This window comes from Nicotiana tabacum, chromosome 23 (assembly GCF_000715075.1).
Source record: "Nicotiana tabacum cultivar K326 chromosome 23, ASM71507v2, whole genome shotgun sequence".
In the NCBI taxonomy this organism is placed as follows: domain Eukaryota; kingdom Viridiplantae; phylum Streptophyta; class Magnoliopsida; order Solanales; family Solanaceae; genus Nicotiana; species Nicotiana tabacum.
The window spans coordinates 2966786-2993164 of NC_134102.1; the positions used below are offsets into that span (position 1 = coordinate 2966786).

The 26379-nt window shown below is 39.5% G+C and overlaps 1 pseudogene; it reads right to left on the reverse strand.

Moving 5' to 3' along the window:
• Positions 1 to 7507: 7507 nt before the first annotated feature.
• Positions 7508 to 26171, reverse strand: LOC107765627 (chromatin-remodeling ATPase INO80-like; annotated as a pseudogene).
• Positions 26172 to 26379: the final 208 nt, after the last annotated feature.

The following is a 26379-nucleotide window of genomic DNA, read 5'->3' on the forward strand; positions in this document are numbered from 1 at the left end:
ACCAAGTCATCTGTATTCAAAGATCATTTGAATAAACATTACAACATCCATTTAAAAAATGCCACTAACATTTAACAAGTGGTTCAAAAAGAGGCAAAAAGGTGAAGGTAGTTAAACAGATGCCCATGGAACACGTCTTAACACTATCGATCCCTACCTTGAAAAAAATATGCTAGGTTGCTACACTGACTTGGTTGATGACAAGTGGTGTGGTGTTCTGCGTACCTTGGAAAATAAGCCTATCAATATACGCACTGATCTCAAAGTTGTGGGGCACATTATTGAGGGCGAAACACATTCTACAAAGCCTGAAGGTATGCGAATTTGGGGCGAAAAACTACAATGGGTTCCCCTTTACTCAAAACGGTGTGATTAGGAAGTACTATGTCGTTGGCATGGGCTTGTTGTGCCACAAGCACTGTCTGCAACCTTCCAAACAAACACACACAAAGATGAACCAGAAGTGATTCGGCATTTGATGAAAGAGATTCTAGAGATGGAAAAGGCACTAGATGTTCATCATGCAATGGATGATCTTAACTTACTGGGAGGAACGGAAGATCAGTACTGGGATTTATTAGAAAATAATAAATTACATAGAGACAATGATTATCCTATTTTCCCAACAGTTGTCGAGTGGGAGGGACTACCTAAGTTTCTATCACAGACGTTGGACGTAGGAGTCCCATATTATTGTAGAAATCAAGCAAGTGGTCTTCTTGATGATAGCGATCAAATGCGAGAAATGTGTGTCAACTAGGGCCTAGATTATGATGTCCTCGGTCCCGAAGGGTACGTACACGATGTTGACGAAGAAGATGAAGATAGTGAAAATTAAATAATGCCAGACATCGACGATAATGGCGAATGACAATTGTTTTTTTTTCTTGGGGTGTTTGTTAAATTATTGTACTGAAGTATTAATGCTAAATATCAATAAGACTTAACACCAATGGAAACATAATTTTATTTCATACATTCTGCAAGATGAACATGTACATATACTTATTACAACAAATTATTGAAATAAAATACTATGGGTATCCTTGATAATTGGGCACACTGGATGAACTTTCACCGGGAGCTGGATTACCACCGCTACCCAAACCAGCTGAAGGACATTTACGACGATCGTGTCCTATTTGCGAGAATATGCCACATTTCCCCGTATAAACGGTATCACCAACATCCATTTGATTCTGTATACGCGTTCTTTTTTGCACTTGTCGTTGACGCAAATACTCCTTGTTACACACCATTTTAAATGGTTCCGGCGGCCAATAATGCTCAGAACCCACTGGCTGCAACTGTCCATTATATGTGTTTAAGTATGCAGCAACACTATATTCTTTATTAACGTAGCTGGTTGCCGCGAAACCTATATATTGAAAGCACCCCATGGCATGTGAGCACGACATGTGGTAGATGGACCATTTCCTACAAGAGCATAACCTTCTGGCTTCATTTACGATGTGTGTATTATTCTCCTGATTTTGATGGATAGCGGTGCGAACTTCAAAAATATTTCGCTCGTTGCAATACTATAAATATGAATACCAATGTGCTCGCCTCTTGTATTTCTAAAATCTTTTCATTGGTATTGGCATAAATTCAACACCCCTTTCCATCAATGACGATGCACCTCTAGCCCTTTCAACAAACCTCTCTGCCATCTGCTTGAATGACATCCGCATCATGGCAGTGACAGGCAATCCACGTGCAGATTTCAATAACCCGTTGAAAGACTCTGACACATTTGTAGTCAGAATTCTCCATCTTCTACCACCATACGCATGTAAAGTCCACTTGTCAAGCTCATGTCGCATCAACCAATGATAGGATCTTTGGTCTTCCTGCCTGATCAATTCCATGCACCTCCTGAATTTACACTCTTGGTGATCTATTGCAACCATCCACATTAAATCATGCAAATCCTTGTTGGGATGTGCCTTCTGGAAATTGACCTTCAAGTGCCTCACACAGTAACGATGGTGGGTATACGGTTCCTGCCATGCAGGCAAATTCTGTACATAACTTAAAATACCGCCATACCGATTAGATATTAGACAAATACATGAACGTTGTCTGACAACGTGCTCCTTCAAGTGGTTCAAAAATAGTGTCCACGTCTCTTGGCTTTCATTGGCACAAATAGCAAAAGTTAGGGGAAATATACTTCCATTAGCATCTACTGCAACGACGATCAATAACTTAGTATCATACTTTCCATAGACATGAGTGTCGTCTATGGATATTACCGGCCGGCAATGCACAAAACCATGTGCTGGTTTAAATACCTAGAACACATATCTGAATATACATTCTGGTATTCCCGGACTCCGCTCAAGCTTCCATTCAACAACAGTTCCGGGGTTAAAGTGTTGCAATGTGACTATGTACCTGGGTAGAGATGCAAAGGACTTATCCCAGTTACCATAAACAATTTCAAACGCACGTTTGCGCCCGAGAAAAGCCTTTCTTTTGGTAATGGTACACCCATATTTCTGGTAGACAGATGTTATACACTCTTTGATCTTGTACCTTATGAACGCTTCAATGTGTGGAATCAAGACAAGAGAAATCAAGTCAACATTCAAGTTAAAATGATTCCCACTAAATGTGTCCATTTCACAATTGTGGGTGCCATTGTATTTACCCATAACCCACATATTTGTTTTCTTCTTCCTCGTACGCAGCATCCAATTACAACCCGTAAACCATCTACGGCAAATAACCTTGTATACATCCGGAGATGAATCTGCTACAATAATCTCACCACACTCTTTTATGATGTACATTCACACCGCCCTGCTTATGCGCGCTTTATCAGGAAAAAGCATGCCCTTTGACAGCACCGTGGCTCTAGATTCATCACACATTGTTGTCCGAATTTCGTCAATATCCCTTGTGATGGCATCCATATCCGGCATACTTGGAAAATGGTCAAGGCAAGGAGTCTCCCTTGAATGAAACGACACGTGGGACTCGTACACTCTTGGTGTAACGGGAGGTGGAGCATATTCCCTTGTCAAATCAGGTTCAATATTCTCTTCCTCCTCATCATCACCCTCATCAGGGAAGGGTGTGTCATCTCCAGACTCATCGACATTGATGTCATAATCACTATTCTCTTCCTGACTCTGCGCATTTGCTAGATCCCGATTAAATATGTCGTCTTCGGGCAATTGAGTAAGGACAAGATTGCCCGTTTTCACTGCACAACCAATAAAATAATGAGTTACTCAAATTGATCCAAACTTTACATATAGCTTTACCACTTCACTTTACCACTTCACTTATAAATCATAATGTGTTGATATCCCATGATGGACATTATCCTATTGATGATGACTCCCGGATGGACCACAATGATCCAACACACCAAAACTAGGCATATTTCAAGTGGGCGTTGGTTCATAACTTGTAAATTTCATATCTGGCTGGTACGCCTTGTGGATATATGAGTGTTAATACAAATTCAATACATAAAAATAAACATCTTAACACAAAGGAAAATTGAAGTTTACCACTCGGCTTGTGGATCATGTAAATTAGGAGATAAATTATTTCCTCGCTCCTCATTCGCCCGTGGAGATAAGTTTAGATCATGCCAACCTCTTTCACTCGGAACCTGTTCGGCTAAAACTGCTCCAAAATAACCACTCGATGATTGACGGATATCACTACTTTGCGCAATCTCATTATTGCGAACGTCTTCAGCATTGACGTATATTTCTAACAGTTTTATCACAAGAAATTCCTGATATTCATCCGGAGTCCTCAAAAAATCTCTCAGAGTTTCATTGTCTTCGATGTTAAACTCAACATAACAAGCAACCCCTTATGGAGTGACAAAATACGGATATCTTGCGGTTACTTTAATATTCACCGAACGTTTGCTCACACTCATTATTTTTACATAACAACGATACCAATGTATCGTACTCCATTGTAAATGGCAACTTAACATGACACTGTGGAGATAAACTACAGCTTGCTGAGTTATTCGCCACCACAACCTCACCCCCCCAAAATAATGAAACCTTAATTCTTCGCTCTTCAGACATTATGACAAAATGCAAAATAACTTAAAGAGAAAATATTTCAGAAGACTTGAAAATATTTATGAATGGATTTTTACGAAATTCTTAACCTCTTTAAATAAGGAAAAAACCAGTCTGGGGGTACAATTATTTGAGGTATAGTGCCTTAAATATGGGCGCTATACCCAGTTGAATTATTGTTATGTCAGTTAAGCCCAGAAGAATTATTGGTGGGCCCACATAATATATATAGCGCTGTATGTTAGGGCTTTATATATGTAGCGCCTTATATTAGGGCGCTATACCATAACGGACAAATGGTCGTTATGATATAGCGCCTTATATTAGGGCGTTATATATATTATGGTTACCAGTTTTTCCCCCCACACATTTTGGTTCTTTGAGTCCAAAAGAACCACATTTTGGTTCTGCACTCCAAGAACATCCACTCTCCTGAAGATTCAGTCATAAAGTCTATCTGAAGTGCGTTATTCAAGAAACTGCTCTGAGTTTTAGCAAAAGCGACAACAACATAATGAGTATGAATAAGATCTTTTTCGATCTTACCGTCTATTATGAATAGGGGTGGCAAACGGGCGGGTCAGGTCGGATATGATCGGGTCGAAAACGGGTAATTCAAAAAATTGATAAATTATGTGACCCGACCCGTATTTGAGACGGATAAAAAATGGATTATCCAGCGGATAATATGAATGTCCATATTATCCATAACTTCTTGAATATGATCACTTATGGGAGAATTCTTAGTCTCCCAAACTTGAGGAACCCCCAATTTGAGGCTTTATAAATGTAAAAGTTAAACACATTAGTTATCCATTTGGTTAACCATTTTCTAAGTGGATAATATGATTCTTATCCATATTCGACCCGTTTTTAAAAAGTCCATTATCCAACCCATTTTTTAACGGATAATATGGATGGATAATTGTTTCCTTTTAACCATTTTGTCACCTCTAATTATGATTCAATTTTCCTTAATTTTATGTTAGGATGTTGCTGCGAAATTTTATTTTCAGCTTGTCTAAATATGGATACATTTTTTTCTAGCAATTATTACAACCAAAATTTGATAACATTTTAAATCACTTCAATCTAACACGGACTCTAGGGGAACAAAAAAAGTAGTAAGCATTTACTAACACCACTAAATGGTGTTATGAAATGGTAAAAGCTTCTTTTAACTAGAAATCTCGAATTCGAGTTACGGGACTGAAATCATATTTGTAGGAGAATTGGAAACCCCCCATAGTAGGCTTCCACGGTGCAAACTCAAATTAGTCGGGTAGTAAGGTCCGAACACTAGATGATGACACAAAAAGAAAAACTTTGCACGATAAAAATGTGTGCCCTACTTCAAAAAGGAGTTCAAAGCTAGCTGGAACAACCGTTTGTAGCGTGAGTTACAAATCGTCAAAGCATTGTGTCATGGCCCGCTATATCATCATGCCACGTAGGTGCCACTTGGAATGTATTTTTTACATATGGAAAGCTTACATATGAAATAGACTAGCACATGTGGGAAGGTTCTAGAGAAATATAGAGATTTCTCATGGAAGACCTTAGAACCCTATGGAATTGCTAGGAAAGTCCTTAGAAGATTCTAGCTATGTAGAAAATTATAGAGAAAGGACGTACTTGTAAATAATAAGGGCCTTGTGTAATAATTTTTATTCACTCACTAGCCCCTAGGAGACTAGTATATAGAAGGGGATATTCATTTATAACTCATCAAACAAAACAATCAAGTTCTCTCTAATACAAAAGTTTCCTTTGACAATTCTCTTGTGTTTTAACATTCCCTTAGCGATCTTGAGTGTAGTAAGGTTGACTTGGCATAGCAAGAATATGAGCAAGTTGTTCAAGATCGTGGGCGGGTTGTCAAGTGTCGCACGTGCGCTTAGTTTGAGACTAAGGACGTGACAACGTGGTATCAGAGCAAAGGTTGCAACTAAGGGAATGGCGAACGATGGAGAAATTAACGCTGCCAACACCCAAGCCAACATCATCCAGGATGCTGCTGGCAAGAACGACCGTAACAAAAAGAGGAATTCCACCAACAAGAGCTAGGAGGTGCCGCTCGAGGTTGTGCCAAATGAGGGGCTTATATGGCAAGAACCATCTTCCACTGTGGCAAGCGAGGATGAAGTAGAGGTCCTGCCGGAGGACATATCGCTCGGTAAAGAGTGGGTGATGAAGGTGAACGAGGGGATGGACGCCGTCGAGATCTTTGGCCAACGCTGGGGAAGATGGAAGGCACCCTTAGCGTTTTTTAGGGACACACTCTTGAGGAGATTGAGAGTATCCGAAATGACTTGGAGGGGCGCACGCTGACCGAGATGGAGCTAAGACAAACTATCACTACCTTGGAGTGCAGAATCATGGAGGCGCTGAGCACTATCGATGCCATGAAGGCTAAGATAAAGGCACTCGGGGAGCGTATCGATGCTGGCGTGACTGAGGCAGACAATAATGTTGTTGTGACGAGGGAGAACAAGATCAAGGCTCCCAAACCGCCGGTGTTCAAAGGTGTTCGTGGTGCACAAGAAGTGGAGAATTTCTTTTGGAACTTGGAGAACTACTTCAGGCACGGCAAAGTGAAAAACGATGAGGCCAAGATCAACACTGTTGTGTTGTACCTCTCAGAGATTGCCGCGTTGTGGTGGCGTCGAAAGTGTGTTGACATGGAGAAAGGGCTATGCAAGATTGAGACGTGGGAACAGTTCAAGAAGAAGTTGAAGAAGCAATTCTACCTGGTAAATGTGGTGTATGAGGCTAGGCAGAAGTTAAGGGAGCTCCGACAAACGGCCACAATTCGGGAGTATGTGCGCAAGTTCACTACCTTGATGTTGCAAATCCTATCATTGTCCGAGTAAGATTCCCTCTCTCTAATACAAAAGTTTCCTTTGACAATTCTCTTGTGTTTTAACATTCCCTCAGCGATCTTGAGTGTAGTAAGGCTGGCTTGGCATAGCAAGAGCATGAGCAAGTTGTTCAAGATCGTGAGCGAGTTGTCAAGTGTCGCACGTGCGCTTAATTTGAGACTAAGGACGTGACAATTGGCTTTAAATGTTAAGTACTTGGAGCAATGTGATGATAATGACCACAGTGCATATGAGAAGCATGAGTATGCAATAGATGATCAATATCATCTTAAAGAAGCAAACGGACTAATGGTTACAACTATAACCCTATGAACATCAAGAATTCTTCTTTTAATGGCTCTATAAGATCATTTCTTGTGATTACATTGTCAACAAAAATGTCCTCCAGGAGAAAATTTTGCCAACTATTGGCTGATTGCATTAACTTTTACTATTTAACAAAAAAAAGTACAAATGAGTGCCTACTGTACATCACCATGCTTCAAGTATAGTAACCAAGAAGTCTCGTGCTCGGAGTCCTATGAATATTCTGTACAACCAATATACAATTCTGCACTTCCTCCTCATTCTGCTACTGCGTTTTTCCAGCAGAACGGGTTTCTGCTGTCCAAGCCTGCACTTGAATCCCTCAGGGAAGAAAGACTCGGTAGCTCAACAAAAAATAAGACATAATAACGCATTTGTCATACTATCAGCCAGCTAACAGATTATTATGTCTTAATGCTTCTTCCTCAGCTCCTGCTCTCCCACCACTGGTGCTGATATCCGACATAGAATAGTTATGGTTCCCCTCTCGGGTCGTAGGAGGGGTGGCAGTAAATGCTGATTCAAGGTTCTCGTTGACGCTCTTAGTTGGCCTCTTCAGTCTTTTTGGCCTTTGTTGCATGTCAATGTTTTGTGGGGAGCCATCTATATCATCTTCCATCAGTGAGTTGGGTGATAATGATTCAAGATTTTTTGGATTCTTTTGAGGCCTCGATTTTGGGGTTTGCTTGTCGGTGGAGCCTTTCCTCTGCACATATAAGATTATGAATCAAGTCAAATTGAAAATTTTACTATGCAGTCGAGCTTGTTCATTGTGCAACAAGAAGAAGCTAAGGCAATTATTTTGAAATGAGTGTACTAGTATAACTTAGCCATTATATGCAGCAACTATAAACCGGGAGGTAACTTTAGGGAGTCAAAACTGTGAAATGCAGGAAAGAGTAACTAGACAACCTAAGTCCGTGAAAAGGTCAATATCAGAAACAATATTTGCATCTGAGAAGTAATCACCTTTTTACTACTTGATTTTGCTTTCCAGGGATCAAGAGTGTCATCCCCATTCCCAACAGATTCACCGTTTGTAAGATCTCCTTAGTTTGACCCAGCCTATGAGCTCTATCCATTGCCTGTAAATCTAAAGTTGGATTCCAGTCACTCTCATAGAAGATGACAGTGTCAGCAGCTGTCAAGTTGATACCAAGGCCCCAACTCTTGTACTCAGCAAGAACACAAAAATGTCGCTCCTATGAGGAAATCAACATTAGTCAGTACAAATATTAAAAAATGGATTATAAGTTCCTTCGAATTCAAAACATACCGATGCTGGAAATCTTTGACCATGTCTCGTCTATCCATTATAGTGGAAGATCCATCAAGCCTCAAGTACTTATATTTCCTGTAGTGCACGTAGTCCTTCAAAACAAGTGAAAATATTAGCAATCTCACAAGTGAAGAGTTGCTTTAGCATTGCAATTTTAGATCCATTACAAATGAAAACTTTCCTAGTCATGGGGTTATGTTGCAGTAGAAAACATACTCTGGTCTTTGCAAACTGAGTCCAATATAAGATGAATGAAGCAAATAGAGAAACCAATACAAGAGTCTCAACAACAGCTTCATATAACTTTTTCTTTAAGGCTTAACTTCATATAATAAGAACTATGAAGCATAAAGCATAGTTGTTAATGTTGTTATTATTGTTGTATGCTTAGCTTCACATAGTATGCTCAAGAAACTACTCCATGATTCAATCTAACCTAAGCTTGGTAGGAGTTAGAACGTCAAAAGAAAGCAACACTCAGAACTCATTGTTTATGCATAGGCGGGTCTAAGTATCTGTTATAAAACAGTTCTTCCAAGATGAGCTACAAACCTCTCCCACGCATTGATGGCGGAAGAGAACCTGTACTAAAAAGCACCAAAACACGGGAAAAGGTACTACATGACAAACATTATAGCAGTGCTTAATTTAGCAGCACATGGTTATTTTCGATCAATTTAATAGCTTCACAAAAGTTCTACATGCAAGCTGCATTTTGCATTTATACCAGCTATGGTTAGTGAACCAAAGCATGGCTGAGACTACCAGTAAACTTGCTTTCCCTCAGTCTCACTCTTTTCAACTCTCCAAAGCTAAAACCAAATACAAACATACAGTTGCATAGGCAGAGAAACTGCCACTGCTACTAGCATCATAGGATTACAAAAAGACAAATCTAAACCACCAAGGAGCAACAGAAAGATTCAAATACCTCTATAATATCCAACATTTTTGTCATTTGTGCAAAGAGAAGAACACGGTGATTCCCTGCCCGCAAGCGCTTTAATAATACGTCAAGTGTTTGAAGCTTCCCTGAGTCCTGTAATTACATAGGACATTTAGATACTGTATGTGCTTAAAGGCACATAGATGTATTAAAGAGGAAAGGAAAAGAGAAGGAATACATCATGGAAAAGATAACACACTGTTAGCATCTTTGCAGGGTCAAATGGTTGCACGGGTGGACATGACCCGAATATTTTGTATGTAAGCTGAAGAGCAGGTTGTGAGACAGGTAATTCAGAGTCTATCTCTTGTATTAAATGGTGTGTGACACCTGGCTTCCTAGGACCATTATATTCCGATGTGTGTGCAAACCCAACCAACAACCTCTTAACCCATGGATGGTGTAGTTCCTATTGCGGAACCCAAATATATATAGTGTGAATGAGTCACAATTATTATACCAAAAATTATGACAACCACTAAATAATAAATAAGATAATAAGACAACAATAAAAGAACACCAGAATTTACGAGGTTCGGCCAATTTTGCCTACTTCCTCGGACACAATTAATATTTTATTCCACTCCAAAATTACAAGTAAAATAATACTAAAGAGAGAAGATACAAATGCCTTGAGAAGATAAAAGGGCAAATGAGAGGTGTGTTTAAATCCTAAACATTAGGCCTCCTTTTATAGGGTGAAATTCCCATTCAAAAGTATCATCTACCGATGTGGGACTTTTGACAATTTCAACAAATCTCCACCTTGGCAAAATTCCACATCTTCAATTTTCTCTCAATAACAAATTTCTTCAATTTTCTCTCAATAACAAATTTTGGTTGTGTCTTCATCTTCAATCTTTAGTGTTCAACAATGTTGATCAAATCCAAACAATGTTGAAACTTGACCGCAGTCACCACTTTTGTCAGCATATCAGCAGGGTTCTCCGTAGTATGAATTTTCTTCACCGTGACTCCACCTTCTTCTATGATTTCTCGTACGAAATGATACCGAACATCAATGTGCTTCGTCCTTGCATGATAAACTTGGTTCTTCGCTAATTGAATAGCACTTTGACTATCACAAAAAATTATAATATTTTTTTGTTCAATACCAAGCTCCTTTAGCAACCCCTGAAGCCAAATTGCCTCCTTCACAGCCTCTGTAATAGCCATGTACTCTGCCTCTGTTGTAGACAAAGCAACTGTTGACTGCAAAGTAGACTTCCAACTAACTGGTGCCTTTGCAAAAGTAAACACATAACCAGTAGTTGACCTTCGTTTGTCCATATCACCCGCAAAATCTGAGTCACAATATCCAACTACAGACCGATTGCCTTCCTGCTCAAAAACTAACCCAACATCTACAGTACTATGAATATACCGTAGAATCTATTTCACAGCTTGCCAATGCTCCTTTCCTAGATTATGCATATATCTGCTAATAACTCCAACGGCTTGTGAAATGTCAGGTCTCGTACAAACCATTGCATACATTAAGCTACCAACAGCATTTGCTATGGTACCCTTGACATATACTCCTGTTCAGTTTCATCCTTTGGCGACATAGTAGTACTTACCTTAAAATGGGGAGCAAGTGGCGTACTAATTGGCTTAGTCTTCTTATCTATGCCAAAACGCTGTAGTACTCTCTTCAAATATTCTTTCTGAGATAAACAGAGTTTCTTTGAACGTCTATCTCTTATTATCTCCATGCCAAGAATTTTCTTTGCCTCACCCAGATCCTTCATCTCGAACTCCTCCTTCAGTTGAATCTTCAACTTATCAATTTCTTCCGAATTCTTGGAAGTTATCAACATATCATCAACATATAGGAGAAGATATACAAAGGAACCATCATTAAGTTTGCGCAAATACACACAATGATCGTATTTGCTTCTCTTGTACCCTTGCCGCAACATAAACTTGTCAAATCGCTTGTACCATTGTCTAGAAGATTGTTTCAATCCATACAACGATTTTTCAAGTTTGCATACCATATTTTCTTTTCCAGCAACTTTGAATCCTTCTGGCTGATTCATGTAGATTTCCTCCTCCAAGTTTCCATGTAAAAACGCAGTTTTTACATCCATCTGAACTAGTTCCAAATCCAACTGTGCTACCAAAGCCAACATAATTCTAATGGAGGAATGTTTTACAACTGGAAAAAATACTTCATTGTAATCAATTCCCTCCTTCTGAGCATATCCTTTGGCCACCAATCTTGCTTTGTAGCGAATATTTTCTTGGTTAGGAAATCCTTCTTTCTTTGCAAATACCCATTTGCACCCACTTGTTTTCTTTCTCTTCGGGAGATTGGCCAATTTCCATGTATGATTCTGATGAAGGGACTGCATTTCTTCATTCATGGCAATCCTCCACTTATCTTCTTCTGAACTTTGGATTGCGTCTTTATAAGTGGTAGGAACACCATTAGCTACAATTGAGGTTGCGCAAGCAACCGTCTCTATGAGATGAACAAGTTTCGTTATTGTCCTTTTTGGCCTGCTGGTTGCTATTGATTCAAGTTGTTGTCGAGGTTACTGAGTTGGAATCTCCCTCTCTACTGGCTCTTCTTCCAGAGGGTAATCTTCATGAGTTTCCTCCTCTGCTTCTTGTGTAGGAAAAATAAATTTTCCCTCAAACTCCACCTGCTTTGATGCACCACCAGTTTGTTTGACATCTTCAACTGTCACCTTATCTGTTATGGAAGATTCATCAAAGGTAACATCTCTGCTGAATATTGCTCTCGGATCCAATTTTGACTCTTTCACATGATAGTATGCAATTGAGCCAAACACGTGTAAAGAGTTATAATCTACAGCAGGTTTTTCATACAATTTTTCAAATGGTGTCTTGCCATCAATAACAGCAGATGGTAGACGATTAATGAGGTGGCATGCATATGTAATTGCCTCAGCCCAAAATTCTTTGCCCAAGCCAGCATTGGACAACATACAGCGTACCTTCTCCAGTAAAGTCCGGTTCATACGTTCTGCCACTCAATTCTGTTGTGGTGTATGTCTGACAGTGAAGTGTCGGACGATGCCATCATTTTCACAGACCTTATTGAAATGATCATTTTTGTATTCGCCTCTATTGTCTCCACCATCGTCTTCCATTTGAGAAAAATTCCCAACACTTCATCTTTCCTCTTCATTATATACACCCACACTCTTCGGGAAAAATCATCAACAAAGGTTACAAAATAGTGCTTCCCACCCAATGAAGTTGTTTTGGAAGAACCCCAAACATCAGAGTGTACATAATCCAAAATGCCTTTAGTATTATGGATCACTGTACCAAATTTAACCCTTGTCTGTTTCCCTTTGACACAATGCTCGCAAAACTCCAAGTTGCAAGTCTTTACGCCTTTTAACAATCCTTGATCAGATAGAGCTTTCAAGGATTTCCCTCCAGCATGTCCCAAGCGCATGTGCCATAGCCTGGTTGCTTCTGCCTCTTTGTCATCACTGGATGTCACTGTCGCTGTCCCAATAACTGTACTACCACGATAGCGGTACATGTTATTGTTCTTCCGATTGGACTTCATTACCACTAGTGCACCGGAGCATATTCTCATCACTCCATTTTCTGCAATGATTTTGAACCCTTTTGATTCTAGGGCTCCCACAGAGATGAGATTTTTCTTCAAACCCGGTACATATCGAACATCTGTTAATGTTCTGATTATTCCATCATGGCTTCTTAATCTTATTGAACAAATGCCATATGAGGTAAGAAGGCTGTTATCCGCTGTGTGGATGACTCCATATTCTCCTTCTTGAAAATTCACGAACCAGTCCTTGTTGGGACACATATGATAGCTACAAGCTGAGTCCATCAACCATATGTCTAATGATGTTGATAACTCTGTTATAACTAATGAGAAGTCTGAATCATCACAATCAGCTACATTTGAATCCATAATGGCCTTTCCATTGTTATGTCTGGCCTTATTCTTCAACTTCGGACAGTCTTTCTTCCAGTGCCCCTTTTCTCGACAAAAGGCACATTTATCTTTGCTGGCTCTAGATCTCGACTTGGATCTTCCCTTCTTAGTCCTCATTTGATTTTGAGGACGACCCCTCACAATTAGTGCTTCTCCTTCTCCGCCCTTCTGTTTTTCTCCCTTTCTTTGTTCATAGCTGTACAAAGCCGAACTGACTTCTCTGAGGGAAATTTTGTCATTTCCATGGAGTAGAGTAGTTTCAAGGTGCTCGTACTCATTAGGAAGTGACCCCAACAACATCAAGGCCAAGTCACCATCATCAAAAGTTGCATCCATATTTTGGCAAGATCTAGCCCTTGTTGAAAAAGAACATCTAGAACCTAGCCTTGCCACATCCCAAAATGTCCTGACCCGTCAAAAATTTCTACCGCAAATTTTGCATTTGACACAATTCTTGTCATAAGCGAAGATGCCAACGATGACGTATTATTGACACTTGATGTAGATTCTTCTTGTTTATTGTCTTCCATTTTGACACAAATATTATTTAGTAGTTGACGACACAAATCAAGATTATTTCCTTTTTGGTGTGGAAGATCAGACTAAGCTGCAACCACAGAGCATACTCAGACAGAACCTTGACTCAGTTACCAAGATAGATCTTTTCTGATGTGGAAGATCAGACTATGCTGCAACCACAGAGCAAGACAGTACCTTGGCTCTAATACCAATTGTTGCGGAAGCCAAATGTATATAGTGTGAATGAGTCACAACTACTATACCAAAAATTATGACAACCACTAAATAATAAACAAGACAATAAGATAACAATAAAAGAACACCAGAATTTACGAGGTTCGGCCAATTTTGCCTACTTCCTCGGACACAATCAATATTTTATTCTACTCCAAAATTACAAGTGAAATAATACTAAAGAGAGAAGATACAAATGCCTTAAGAAGATAAAAGGGCAAATGAGAGGTGTGTTTAAATCCTAAACATTAGGTATCCTTTTATAGGGTGAAATTCCCATTCAAAATTGTCATCCATCGATGTGGGACTTTTGACAATTTCAACAGTTCCTAGAGCATTTTGTAAGCAAAATTTCTATCCGAGCAATGAGCATTTATCTACAAGATACATCTTGTAGTTAGTAACTAATTGCTTATGCATGGAGAGCACAAAGTAAGAGCAAACAATGTAATACCACTTACAGGGGGTGCTCTTGTTCTAGGAATGGAGGAGTATATGGAATGTAAGAGATTAACATTAGATAAAAGCCTATCCTGATGCTCCATGACCAAAGCTTCAAATGGTGCATCACTAGGACCTGTGGCAAGTCGTGTTCTTAATAAATCTGTTCCTATCTTAGATGGAAGTTGTTAGTTTACAGCTATGTATATAGTGTAGTCCTGTCCCACATTGGAATAGAAGTAGTATGTCCTTGTATAGTATACCTATAAATAAGGACATCTTGTATTGTATTGATCATCTAATATCAATAACATATTTTCTTCTGTGCCTTCTCACATGGTATCAGAGCAATTGTGAGAGATTTATCGCTGTGCATAAATTTCAGCGATTCCGGGAAGAGAAATCAGTCAGCAGAAGTCTTTTCCCGGCGATTCTTTTTAAGGTTGTTTTGCGTCTACTTCGTCTCTGTCAGTGTTGTGCAAAATCCAACACTACCACAAAAGTCTTCACTGTCTGGCGACCAAACCCCAGTGAAAATCTCCGACAACAGCCTCCTCATGCGCCTCCACGCGCCACCAGAAGCTCACGTGCGTGAGCTCACGCGCCGGCGCATACGACCACTTCCGGCCATTTTTTAAAAAACTTCCTTCAGAATAGTTGGGTCGCCTGGTAATTCCGATCCTACCCCTACTGTTTTCATTTCATTCCGACTACTTTGAATTTTTTCCGGCAGCTACAGTACTATTCAAATAGCTACAGTAAGATTCCGGCAGCTACAGTATTTCCTTATTCTGTTTCTGTGTTCCCTTACTCTGTTTCAGTAGATTACAGTTGATTCTTTCTCTTATTTAGTAATAATTTGCAATGATGTCTTTGGGATTTGATGCTTTTGGGTCTAGAAACATGAGTTCTGGAAGCTTTAGTACTATTATTATCTCGGAACCTTTAATGGGAGGTTCAAACTACTTAGCTTGGGCTTCATCTGTCGAGTTATGGTGTAGAGGCCAAGGTGTTCAAGATCATCTAATCAAACAGTCTAGCGAAGGAGATGAAAAGGCAATAGCACTTTGGGCAAAGATCGATGCTCAGTTATGTAGCATCTTGTGGCGATCTATTAATTCCAAGTTGATGCCCTTGTTTCGTCCATTCCAGACATGTTATTTGGTTTGGGCAAAGGCACGCACCTTATACACTAATGACATATCTCGCTTCTATGATGTGATATCGCGGATGACAAACTTAAAGAAGCAGGAATTAGATATGTCTACTTAATTGGGTCAAGTGCAGACAGTCATGGAGGAATTTGAGAAGTTGATGCCAGTTTCTGCTAGTGTTAAAAAACAACAAGAGCAGCGACAGAAGATGTTTCTCGTTCTTACCCTCACCGGACTTTCTAATGATCTTGATTCAGTACGCGACCAGATTTTGGCTAGTCCGACTGTCCCGACAGTTGATGAATTATTCTCGATTATTTCGCCTTGCTGCAGCACCTAGTCACCTAGTGATCTCATCACAGATACTTGATTCCTCTGTTCTTGCATCCCAAACAGTGGAATTTCGGGCATCTCAAACTATGGAGCATAGACGAGGAGGAGGTCGTTTTGGAAGATCTAGACCTAAGTATTCTTATTGTCACAAACTTGGACACACTCGTGAAATGTGCTATTCCTTACATGGTCGTCCACCTAAAAATGCTTACCTTGCTCAGACCGAGACTAAAGGTAACCAGGGATTTTCTTTATCTAAAGAAGAATATAATGAGCTCCTTCAGTATCGAGCAAGTAAGCAGACATCTCCGCAAGTAGCCTCAGTTGCTCAGACCGATACTTCGATTACTGGTAATTCTTTTGCTTGTGTTTCCCAGTCTAGTACTCTTGGCCTATGGGTCATGGACTCAGGCGCTTCTGATCACATCTCTGGTAATATATCACTTTTGTCAAATATTGTATATTCATAGTCTCTTCCCACCGTTGCTTTAGCCAATGGATGTCAAACTAAGGCAAAAGGAGTTGGACAAGCTAATCCCTTGTCTTCTATCACCCTAGATTCCGTTCTTTATGTCCCTGGATGTCCTTTTAGTTTTGCATCTGTTAGTTGTTTGACTCGTGCCCTCCATTGTAGTATATATTTGTAGTCCTTCCACAACATGTCTAGTTACAGATCCTCCAGATCTAATCCACAGACATTTATGACATCCGAGTTTATCAAAACTTCAGAAGATGGTACCTAGTTTATCTAGTTTGTCTACATTAGACTGTGAGTCATGTCAACTTGGAAAATATACCCGAGCCTCCTTTTCACGTAGTGTTGAGAGTCATGCAGAGTCTGTCTTCTCCTTAGTTCATTCTGATATATGGGGTCCTAGTAGAGTCAGTTCAACCTTGGGATTTCGTTACTTTGTTAGTTTCATTGATGATTATTCAAGATGTACTTGGATTTTCTTAATGAAAGATCATTCTGAGTTATTTTTTATATTCCAGAGTTTTTGTGCTGAAATCAAAAACCAATTTGGTGCTTCTATTTGCATTTTTCGCAGTGATAATGCCTTAGAATATTTATCTTCTCAGTTTCAGCAGTTTATGACTTCTCAAGTAATTATTCATCAGAAATCTTGTCCTTATACCCCTCAGCAAAATGGGGTTGCTGAGAGAAAGAATAGGCACCTTATTGAGACTGCTCGCACACTTCTAATTGAATCTCATGTTCCGTTGCATTTTTGGGGCGATGCAGTTCTCACAGCTTGTTATTTGATTAATCGAGATGTCTGCTTTACATACAAGTGGTACTTGGGAGCTTGTTCCTCTTCCCTTAGGTAAATCTACTGTTGGTTGTCGTTGGGTTTATGCAGTCAAAGTTGGTCCCGATGGACAGATTGATCGACTTAAGGCCCGTCTTGTTGCCAAAGGATATATTCAGATATTTGGGCTCGATTACAGTGATACCTTCTCTCCCGTGGCTAAAGTGGCTTTGGTCCGCCTTTTTCTATCCATGCTTGCGGTTCGTCATTGGCCCCTCTATCAACTGGACATTAAGAATGCCTTTCTTCACGGTGATCTTGAGGATGAGGTTTATATGGAGCAACCACCGGGTTTTGTTGCTTAGGGGGAGTCTCGTGGCCTTGTATGTCACTTGTGTCGGTCACTTATGGTCTAAAGCAGTCTCCTCGAGCCTGGTTTGGTAAGTTCAGCACGGTTATCCAGGAGTTTGGCATGACTCATAGTGAAGCTGATCACTCTGTGTTTTATCGGCACTTTACTTCAAGTCTCTGTATTTATCTGGTAATCTATGCTGATGATATTGTTATTACTGGCAATGATCAGGATGGTATTACCAATCTGAAGCAGCATCTCTTCCAGCACTTCCAAACTAAGGATCTAGGCAGATTGAAGTACTTTCTGGGTATTGAGGTTGCCCAATCTAGCTCAGGTATTGTTATTTCTCAAAGAAAATATGCTTTAGATATTCTTGAGGAGTCAGGGATGATAGGTTACAGACCTGTTGACACTCCGATGGATCCGAATTCTAAACTTCTGCCTGGACAGGGGGAGCCACTTAGCGATCCTGCAAGCTATAGGCGGCTGGTTGGTAAATTAAATTATCTCACAGTGACTAGGCCCGACATTTCTTATCCTGTGAGTGTTGTAAGTCAGTTTATGAATTCTCTCTGTGATAGTCATTGGGATGCAGTTGTCCGCATTATTCGGTATATAAAATCGGCTCCAGGCAAAAGGTTACTATTTGAGGATCGAGGTCATGAGCAGATCGTTGGATACTCAGATGCTGATTGGGCAGGATCACCTTCTGATAGACGTTCTACATCTGGATATTGTGTTTTAGTAGGAGGCAGTTTGGTGTCCTGGAAGAGCAAAAAACAGAATGTAGTTGCTCGGTCTAGTACAGAAACAGAATATCGAGCAATGACTATGGCAACATGTGAGCTAGTGTCGACCAAACAATTGCTCAAGGAGTTAAAATTTGGTGAAATCAGTCGGATGGAACTTGTGTGCGGTAATCAAGCTGCCTTTCATATTGCATCAAATTCGGTGTTCCATGAGAGAACTAAACATATTGAGATTGATTGTCACTTCGTTAGAGAAACGATACTTTCAGGAGAGATTACTACAAAGTTTGTGAGGTCAAATGATTAACTTGCAAATATTTTTACCAAGTCTCTCACTGGTTCTCGTATTGGTTATATACATAACAAGCTCGGTACATATGATTTGTATGCACCGACTTGAGGGGGAGTGTTAGTTTACAGCATGTATATAGTGTAGTATTGTCCCACATTGGTAAAGGAGTAGTATGTCCTTGTATAGTATAACTATAAATAAAGACCTCTTGTATTGTATTGTTCATCCAATATCAATAATATATTTTCTCCCGTGCCTTCTCACACTTGTCATATTGCTAAATGCCTAGGTGCCCAAGCCAAAAACCATCATCTAACCTATGGTTGACTTTGATACTTCAAGAAGATCAGTTTTATGAAGCAATGTTTGCCTCATCAATATTTATAATAAAATTAAAAGTGCCTTACCAATAATGAATGTCAATGAACAAGAAGAATAGAAAATTCAGCTCAAGGATTATAGATCAATCAGCCTAATTGGGGTGTCTATAAAATAGCTGCAAAGTTACTGGCTATAAGATTGAAAGAATGATTGGGAAACTTATATCTGGAGATCAAAATGCCTTCATCAAAGGCAGACAAATCACAGACGCAGCCTTAATTGCCAACGAAGTTCTTGACTGGAAACGGAAGAGAGGGGAATCAGGCATCCTATGTAAGTTGAACATAGAAGAGGCCTTTGATAAACTCAAGTGGCAATTCCTCATCACAATGCTAAGGAAGATGGGATTTGGTGATAGATGGATCAAACAGAAAGGTATGAGGCAGGGAGACCCCCTTTCTTTATTTTGGCTATGGAAGGGTTAAGCATAATGCTTGAAAAGGAAAGGGACCTGTAATAGATAAAAGATATTGAAGTAGGCACCGGTCAAGGGAATGCTATTACAATCTCACAACTGATTTTATGAAGATGATACCCTCATTTTTTGTGGAGCAGAGGAACCTCGTGCTACTCTTAAATCTTAAACTGCTCATTTTTTAGGCACTGTCAGGACTACACATTAATATGATGAAAAGTTACATTTACCCAGTTATACGTTCAGAATTTGGAGAGACTGGCAGATATCTTGTGTTGCAAAATTGGTACTTTCAAAACAACATACCTTGGGCTACCACTTGGTGCTAAATTCAGGTTAACTGAAATCTGGAATGGTAAAGTGGAAAATTTTGAAAAAAGGTTGGCTACTTGGCAGATGCAATACCTCTCAATGGGTGGCAGACACACACTTATCAATAGTGTCCTGGACAGCATTGCCACATATTTTATGTCATTATTCTCCATCCGGCATGGTGAAAAAACAACTAGACAAGATTAGAAAGAATTTCCTTTGGGAAGGTAGCAGCGAAACACACAAGTTTCATTTGGTCAAATGGCCAAAAGTCACACAGCCTAAATCCCTTGGTGGTATGGGCATAAAAAGCCTAGCTATCCATAGCAAATTCATGCTTATGAAATGGCTTTGGAGATATGGCCAGGAATCACCTGCTCTCTGGAAGGATGTGGTGGCTCCAAAGCATGGTGTGCAGAGCCACTGGTGCACCAAAACCTCTACAGCTCCACATGGTGTAGGCTAATGGTAGAACATAACCAAACTGTGGGATGAATTTTACCAGAACTGCAGGTTCCTGGTTGATAATGGGACAAACATAAAATTTTGGAAAGACAAGTGGCTGTGGAATTCAGCTTTGCAAACTGATTATCCTAATCTTTTTCTGATCTCCAGTAATCCAGACTCCACCATCTCACAAAATAGAGCGGACAATGTACGGAACCAACAAATTAGAAGGAACCTACAGGAATGAGAGCTTGAAGAACTATGCAACTTACTTGAAAGATGGGGAAATGCAGAGCCAATGAGTAGATTTCAGACAGACTAAGATGGGGTGATAAAGCAAATTGTCTATACCCTGTTAAAGCAGGATATTCAACTCTTTGTGCCCAGAATGAGATGATGGATAATTGGCCATGAAAATTAATCTAGAAACAAAATTACCCCCTAAAATGATTTGTTTCAGTTGGATAGCACTCTATGAAGCATGTTTGACTCAAGACAATCTCCGGAGAAGGAACATACACATTGTCTACAGATGCTATATGTGCCATCAGAACATAGAAACCAACAACCATCTCCTATTACATGATATCTGGAACATGTTCTTTTCAGTTTTTGGACTCAGTTGGGTCATGCCTGAGAGGATTAAGGATGCCTTCATATGCTAGAGTTCATGGAAAGTTGGTAGGTCCATCAGGAAGATCTAGAAAATGGTTCCTTCTTGTATTTTTTGGTGTATCTGGATAGAAAGGAATCGAAGATGTTTTGATGGAATATCAACTCTAAATCACACTCTCAAGGCTAATTGTCTTTTATTTTTATATAGCTGGAGTAATCTCTTTCCTACAACCTCCATTGAAAAGTTTTTGTACTTCATTAGCTCCTTATCTTTAGAATAGGGCATATTGTAATGGAGCTTACAACTTACTTTTGAATTGACTATCATTGGTAGTACTTGCGGATTAATGATATCACTTTACAACTTGATGCCATTAATGATATCACTTCATCTAAAAACACAATAGCAAATTCAAGATCAATGAGGGAGACATGAAAGAACCAAAAGTGTAGGTAAGTCCACTACTCCTGTATTATGTATAGCAATAACCAAAGCCAAATGAAATTACCGTCGATATAGACGTTTTGGGTTAATATTCTTCCGAAGTACCATTCGCTCTTGTAACCCTCCCCAATAAGGAAGAGTTTTCAGATCGGGGCAGAAACGACCAATTTCATCAGCCCAGTTGTTCAAGACTGATGCGGGAGCAACAACTAAAAAGGGACCCCATATATTCTTGTCCTGTAGAGATCAATGAAGCCAAGTTACTAGACTTCTCTGCCAGAAAGATTTTTGTTTTGATAATTTACTACAAGACAGTTGATAAACAAAACATGAACAAATAGATCGCTTACTTCTGCCAAATGAGCCAAGAAAGCCATGGCCTGGATTGTTTTGCCAAGACCCATCTCATCAGCAAGAATACCATTTAAACCCTGACAGATAAAGTTGAATGTTATAAGCCAGCCAAGCAAAATCTCCATAGAGGTTGAGCAAAAAGATCAACTTTCAGGAAAATGACAACTTACCTGCTTGTAACTATTACAAGCCACTGGAGGCCTTTCAACTGATACTCTTTAAGAGTACCCTTGAATATTTCTGGCATCTGTACTGTTGATGCCATAGGCATGGTTGACCTAAAGGTACACTGAAACATAGCGAGCCAGTACCATCAGAGAGTGGAGCAACAAAATTGGTGCCACTACAATCTCTCAGCAAAAGAACAAAGACGATATCTTAGAGGAGCTCAAAAACTCATGGATGCAATAAGTCTATGTTAGCGGCTGCGACATCTTGCTGGGAGGGTTCAATTTCAGCAGCTTGCCGCAGCTTCAGACATTCACTATCAAATGCACTTGTCATCATTTTCTGCTTTGAAACTGCATCCTGTGCAGCTTTCAAAGCCTCTTTTCTTAGCTCAGCCTCTTCAGGATCCTCTTCCTCTCCAGGTCTAGCTTCACTGGAACTTAACAACATTTCTTGGTCATTTGTCATTTCATCACCTAAAGTCACAGCCTCAGAGGATAAAGTTGATCTATTTTGCATGAAATGGCTGTAAAGTTCAGTTTGAGATAGCAGAAAGTTGAGCCTCTGTTGTTGTCTCTTTGCTTCATGAAGCTCCTATTCACGCTTCAAAGCTTCTGCAACTTCTTTTTTCCTCCCTTTTCTTTACTTCTGCCTGCAACATTAAAAAATTTACATCTTAGGAAGTCCTCTAGTCAAACAGTCAACAACAGAAACTCGTGAAGAAGCATGTTCTTTTAGCATATTCAATCTTCTGGAGGAAACACAACAAAGGACATGCATCTTTATGAGTCCTTAATCCTTATAAATGTACACTTTCTTTTCTCATTAGTGTATCAATACTCCATTGCAAGCTTTAGTAGGTAAACCAACAAATAACCCAAAAACATATTGGCTGAAAAGAAACTCTTACGGCAACAATATCATCAATCTAACATGCCGTTATGATATAAAATAGGGACAGAACTAGAGAGCCAGAATAGGTGAATATATCTTTATCACCTTTCATTATCTTCTTCAGGATAGTACAGGCTAAGATGAACATACAATATGGTAATAGTCTTAAAACCATCAAAACAGAGAGCTGCATCTTGGCTAATTAAGGATGCAGTTATCAACAACAACAACAAGCCCAGTATAATCCTATATAGTGGGGGTCTGGGGAGGGTAGTGTGTACGCAGCCTTACCCTTACCTTTGTGGGAGATAGAGAGGTTGTTTCCACCTCGGCTCAGAGAAGCATAAGCACCACATTAAAAAAGAGAAAAACAAGAATCGCAACCGTGAGAAGCCATGTAAAAGAAGCATAAATAACAACCAAATAATCAGGAGACCGCAATGAGAGAGGAGACCGCAATGAGAGAAATGACAGTAGTCATAGAAATCTAATGCCAACATAATACTAATGTCCGTGCTAATACTACCGGTAAGACAGGGGAGAACACTAAACTACCTACCCTACTACCCTAATCTTCGACCTCCACACCTTCTTATCAAGGGTCATGTCCTCGGTCAGCTGAAGCTACACCATGTCATGTCTAATCACCTCATCCTAATTCTTTTTCGGCCTACCTCTACCTCTCCTTAGGCCTTCCAATGTCAACCTCTCATGCCTCATGACTGGAGCATCTGTGCTCCGCCTCCTCACATGTCCAAATCATCTAAACCTCGCTTCCCACATCTTGTCCTCAATTGGAGCCACACCCACCTTGTCTCAAATAACTTCATTCCTAATTCTATTTAACCTTGTGTGCCCGCACATCCATCTCAACATCCTCATCTTTGCTACTTTCATCTTCTGGACATGGGAGCTCTTGACTGGCCAACATTCAACCCCATACAACTAAGGATGCAGTTAACCATACTTGAAAAAAGAATGCAGTTAACCATACTTGAAAAAAGAATGCAGTTAACCATGGCTGACTTTCCTCCCTCCTCTCCAGCTGCTCAGGTTGCTCTCGAATAGCAACTTCTTATACATACCATAATAGCAAAGAGTTCACTATGAAATAATGTCAAAAAGGTAGAATTTAAGTACCATCTCCTTGTCAACTCTCTTCCAAAACACGAGCATGTCCCTAACAAGTTTCCTTGTACGAATTGCAGCACCTCTCATCACCTTAAGTGATCTGCTAACTTTCATTTTTACCTGAAAAAGGGAACCCACCACTCAAGTAAGAACGTCCAAAAGACAACTAGCATAGAAATTTGGAGAATCGCACACAAATTTGTTCTAACAAGATCAAGGCCGTGCTTACCTCTCTCTGACAAATTTCTGAAAACCTCTTGGCATCAGTCAATTGCTTTCTGTGGAAATTGATGAATATCTTATGATGTTTTGGGATTTCTTTTCTGACAAGGTTTATCCAATATTTTCCAATCTTATCCATTTATTCCTTCTCAATCACAGAAGGATCTTTCTTCAGTTTTGGCTATTTGGGTAGACTACGTTCAATAATCTGCAGCTCCAAATGACCACTCATATGTAAGCAACATGACTGATGCCCATATAGCTATAAGATAAACATAAACTGAACTGCAATGCTAAAGAGAATTACTGACCTCATATGTGTCTCCTTTCTCTAACACTTTCACATAATAAATCTGCAAGACACCACCCTCTGACTATATAGAATGCCGTATACCAACTGCAGCCCCCTCAGGGATGGAAGAAGCCTCTAATACAACTTTGCTGACTTGCAGACTGAATTTATGACCGACACTATTAGCTGGCTGGGCTCGCAATCGTGCCTGAAGAGATTCAAATTGGGGCTTGGGATCACTCATTCCAGCTTGACGTTTGGGCCCAAGTCTCTCATCAGAAGCCATCATTGCAGCCAAAGTCTCCAAATTAAGTGTACCCTTGAGGTAAATTTCATTAACTTGAATATCTGACATGGTTGGCAAATTCAATAATGTTGCCAGCTTTTCATAGGGTGGAGGGATCCTGTATATGATGTCCTCCCCGAGATCCAAGAAAGCAGGTTCATAAATAGATATGCAAAAATTCCAAACATTAGGTGACACACTTTACCTTTTGGGGGCTTAAAGTACAAAATAACTTGGGTAAACATCTTTATATTCATTTCAAATGATTAAGTGAAAGCAGAGTATGGTCCTGGAAAATCAGACTGAATATGGTTCCCTAACTTCTGAGTGCTATTGTTAAAAAAATTTGATGCAGAGTCAAGTTTGAGTGCTCCTCCTCTATGATCATTTGTTGATTTCTGGTCTCTTGATCCTCCACCACTTCTCATCGCAGGCATCCTATTACGAGTAGTTGCAGGGCTTGCTGAGGAATTACCAAGCCTCCTCTTATTCCTTTGAACGTGTTCTCCCAGCATTGCCCTATACCTTTCCTCTGAAATATGGGTATTATAACCTCTGTCCCCGTCCCCCTCTTTGTCACTACTATATGAAGTCCGCCTCTTTTTCTTCAACTCCCTACCAGACATTATACCATTACTCTGGTTCCCTGGTGCTCCACCTATCAACCAACATATGATGCGACTGATTATTATAACACTTCATTAGCTTAACTTTTCATTGCCTAAAAGTCAAATTTGCATTATAATAGGATAAAGAATGTGCATTTGCTAACTCAAGTATTTTCTTTCTTTTGGATCAATATTAGTAATAAGGATTTTTAGTGAAAATAATGTGTTATCAGTCACGAATTTGGTCCTAATCGGTCATACTTCTTTTTATAAGTACACAAATTTAGTCCTAATTGGTCATGCTCATCGACCCATATAATAAAGAATTCAATTTAAAAAGAAAAAAATAACAATGTCAAGAAAGAATGTCTACCTGGGCTACCTCTGCTCTCATACTGACTACTATTCCCATGATGATCAAAATCATCATCCAGTTGAGGCAACTGGAAGTTAATCAAAGACTATCCCCAAAAAAAAAAAGTTAAAGGGAGTAAAATAAGATCCACACTTCAAAAATCTCTAGAAACAAGCAAGTATAAATGGACTTTCTCGAAGAATACACCAAAAGAAATTCCCCACAAAATGTCCCAAAAGTAATACTAATTACCAGGATTTTATTAAGCAAGACACCATTTTGAAAACCCAACTGAAATTCCAAGAGAAACGCAGTTCATATTAAATTAAAAATCACTACAAACAAGCAAAAAACTAAACTCTCATGAAGAATTAACCATCAAATCCGTAATTTGTAACAAAATAATCCTAACACTAAGTACCAAGATTGTAACATCAGAAGAAACCCTTTTCAGAATAGAACGTATTAAATAAAAACTCACTCCAAACATGTCAAAAAAAAAAAATTCAAGACTTAACCATACCCTAATTTGTTATAAAATTATCCTAACACTAACTAGCAAGATCTTAATATCACAAGACACCATTTTGAGAATAGAACAAAAACTCGTATAAATCATAAATCACTACAAACATGCAAAAGAAAAAACTAAACCTGATACGATCCTAATGAAGCTCTTTCCAATTATAAAACACTCA